Source organism: Oncorhynchus clarkii, chromosome 5 (assembly GCF_045791955.1).
Source record: "Oncorhynchus clarkii lewisi isolate Uvic-CL-2024 chromosome 5, UVic_Ocla_1.0, whole genome shotgun sequence".
Lineage (NCBI taxonomy): Eukaryota > Metazoa > Chordata > Actinopteri > Salmoniformes > Salmonidae > Oncorhynchus > Oncorhynchus clarkii.
In genome coordinates, this window is record NC_092151.1 from 7,069,618 (window position 1) to 7,073,487 (window position 3,870).

General features: G+C 47.6%; 1 protein-coding gene across 1 annotated transcript in view; it reads right to left on the reverse strand.

Moving 5' to 3' along the window:
* The window catches only part of LOC139409832 (ras-specific guanine nucleotide-releasing factor RalGPS1), a 268,460-nt gene that overhangs the window by 118,554 nt on the left and 146,036 nt on the right, over positions 1–3,870 (reverse strand). The gene's annotated exons all lie outside the window — the stretch shown is intronic.

Genomic DNA, 3,870 nt, shown 5'->3' on the forward strand with positions numbered 1-3,870 from the left:
GGCTGGCTGGTCTGTCCTGCATGGCTGGCTGGTCTGTCCTGCATGGCTGGCTGGCTGGCTGGTCTATCCTGCATGGCTGGCTGGCTGGCTGGTCTGTCCTGCATGGCTGGCTGGCTGGCTGGTCTGTCCTGCATGGCTGGCTGGCTGGCTGGTCCGTGCTGCATGGATGTGACTTCAAAAAGGGGTAGCTCCAGTAGGCCTGTGCAATGCTGCCTTTCAGTGGAAGATCCCCCCCCCCTTCTTGTTCTTCTTCAAAAGGGCCGGTCTCTTTTCAGCCCAAAGGTTACAGCATTGTTAGCCCTCATGAATCATCAAGGCAAAGCAGTTTGGGAACAAACAGACCACACACACACACACAGCCAGCTGGGAACAGTTTCATTAAGGTCTGAGTGAAGTCAATTGAGAAACCTGAATTCCAATGAGACATGCTGGTAACAAACAAGTCACTTTGAATTTGATCACGGAGGTAGTTTGATTGGGTCAGTGATTTGGTGAAGATACAGAGACAAGTGGGTTGAAACAGTCCACAGAGGTCAGGCATTCTCCCTCGGCAGACAAGATATTTAGGGTTGGCACAGTAATTGTATAATCATGTTACCGACAACTATGGACGAAGACAGTCAAAAATAAACGTTTTAATTTAACGTTTTTTTTTTTTAGCAACTTCAAATGCATGTCAACAAACTTTACCCAAAAGCAGCAAAGTAAAAGTAATCCTGGTTCACATCTAACAGCCGATATAAGGAAGGATGGAAAAAAAAAAAAAAAAAAAAAAAAAAACTAGTCCGTTTTAGAATTTTGTGAACATCTGACAATACGGGAAGACCGGGCATTCAGAAAGATGACGTGCGGTTGAGACCGCTTCCGCAGTAACACGGACTCTTTACAACGTAATGAAACTTTGTTACTCCTTGTTTCAGCAAGGTGTTGTAGTAAACAAGTCTGGTCGTCTAGGAAACATCCCTCCCTCCCTCCCTTCAGCAGCGCATGCAGTCAGGAGCGGAGAAGAGGAGAAAATGTACTTTTTTTTCTTCTAATGAGTTGTTTTCCTATTCAAACGATTATAGCGGTGACCGTGGTCATTTTACTGACAAATTCCGTGACAGTCACAGGGGAAGGCGAACCTGGCATCTGTATTATGGGCTTAAGTCCATGAACCTGGTAATACCTGAAACCGGTGCCACCTTCTCTCATAGTGTCACAGTGATAAAGGACAATCTTTTTTCTTAAATAACCAGTGCCCTTCTCATCCAGTGTCTCAGGACTGGTGGGGGCTGGCGGGAGGGGGTCGCTACCCTCTACCCCCACTAGCAAGCAGTGTTCCAAGACTGGTGGGAGGGGGTTTCTACCCTCTACCCCCACTAGCTAGCAGTGCTCCAGGACTGGTGAGGGGGGGGGGTGCCGCTACCCTCTACCCCCACTAGCAAGCAGTGTTCCAGGACTGGTGGGAGGGGTCGCTACCCTCTACCCCCACTAGCTAGCAGTGTTCCAGGACTGGCGGGAGGGGGGCGCTACCCTCTACCCCCACTAGCAAGCAGTGGAGCAAGCAGGACTGGTGGGGACTGGTGGGAGGGGGTCGCTACCCTCTACCAGCTTAACTCACCTGTAGCTCCCCATCAATCATCCTCGCTGTCAGGCAGCAGTCTACACGGATGAATAGAGAGATGACGGAGGCCCGAGTGTGTCGGCACAAGCTGGGGCTTGCCTTCAGCACGGAAGTATGGGGAGGGATTGGGATGGAGTGAGTCAGACTTGTCAAGCCCATTAGTAAATATAATATATTACTGCCATCATCGTGGACCGTTATCAATACCACCATTACTATTTATTTCTTTAATAGAGACCATTATAAAGAGGCTAATGCCTTAGGCTTTATGTCGTCACACAGCTGGGCGAAGTGAGGATATTCTTTACTTTGCAGCACAGCAACATAGACCTCTCTACCATATAGAAGGAATTGAATAGGCAACCCTCACTGGCTAAGTCTAAACTGCTAGACCATGTATCAGCAGAGATGTGCTCTTGGTGAAGGACTCCCACAATCCTGGTTCTACTTTTCCACAAGACTGTTTCATTTACCATAGTCAGCCTTAAGACCATCAATTAAGGGTTTAGAGTAACACGTAACTATAATTTGAAGACTTCAGAAGTCAATGGCTTTGAAAGAATCAAAGTTAGATTCATGAGTGGAGCGATAGCACTGAGGAACTAGGAAAATGCCCCATTTAAACCAGTCAACAGCTAGGCATGCCCCCATTTAAACCAGTCAATAGCTAGGCATGCCCCATTTAAACCAGTCAATAGCTAGGCATGCCCCCATTTAAACCAGTCAATAGCTAGGCATGCCCCCATTTAAACCAGTCAATAGCTAGGCATGCCCCCATTTAAACCAGTCAATAGCTAGGCATGCCCCCATTTAAACCAGTCAATAGCTAGGCATGCCCCCATTTAAACCAGTCAATAGCTAGGCATGCCCCCATTTAAACCAGTCAATAGCTAGGCATGCCCCCATTTAAACCAGTCAATAGCTAGGCATGCCCCCATTTAAACCAGTCAATAGCTAGGCATGCCCCCATTTAAACCAGTCAATAGCTAGGCATGCCCCCATTTAAACCAGTCAATAGCTAGGCATGCCCCAATTTAAACCAGTCAATAGCTAGGCATGCCCCAATTTAAACCAGTCAATAGCTAGGCATGCCCCCATTTAAACCAGTCAATAGCTAGGCATGCCCCCATTTAAACCAGTCAATAGCTAGGCATGCCCCCATTTAAACCAGTCAATAGCTAGGCATGCCCCCATTTAAACCAGTCAATAGCTAGGCATGCCCCCATTTAAACCAGTCAATAGCTAGGCATGCCCCCATTTAAACCAGTCAATAGCTAGGCATGCCCCCATTTAAACCAGGCAATAGCTAGGCATGCCCCATTTAAACCAGTCAACAGCTAGGCATGCCCCCATTTAAACCAGTCAACAGCTAGGCATGCCCCCATTTAAACCAGTCAACAGCTAGGCATGCCCCCATTTAAACCAGTCAACAGCTAGGCATGCCCCATCTAAACCAGTCAACAGCTAGGCATGCCCCCATTTAAACCAGTCAACAGCTAGGCATGCCCCCATTTAAACCAGTCAACAGCTAGGCATGCCCCCATTTAAACCAGTCAACAGCTAGGCATGCCCCCATTTAAACCAGTCCAAAAAAAAATGTTAAAAGCGCAAAGAGTCAGGTACAGATATGTCCATAGAGACGACACCATCACCATCTGGCATGGTGACAAGTGGTGACAAGTCCATTTGCTGATGCCTCAAGGCTTTGACAGTAGTGATAAAGCACTACGATGTTGTGGATTCTGGAGAAGAAAATAAAAAAAACCCTGTGCATTTCCATTATTTAATTCAATTGTTTTACCAGAAATATTTAATTTCTCTTATATAAGTAGATGTAACGATAGCTAATCTAGCCATCTGGTAAAATGTGCAACATGTGGGATAAAGAAAATAATTATGGAAGGATCACGACATGTTAAACGAGTGAAATCAATGTAACACTCTCCCCCTTCGCCGCTTAAGAACAGGCCTGAGCTCAACACACACTGAAGCCTATGGCCTCAGTCTGCAACAGTTGCAGCTGGTGGCTGTGGCTGGCTGACTCCCCAAACAGCCGCGATGGGAGGGGGGGGGTAGGAAAAAAGGAGGGCTGGAGAGCTAGGGGGGGACGGCTCTGGGGGGCTGCAGGGGACAAGGGTTTGGGTGGGGGGACTGGAGTCCCTGTGTCTCATGGAACATGATCTCCTTTGTGTTAAGGGGAGGGGAAAGGGGAGGTCCCGGCTCACGACTTGATTACTACGAGACGAAAAGACTGCCTTACCTCT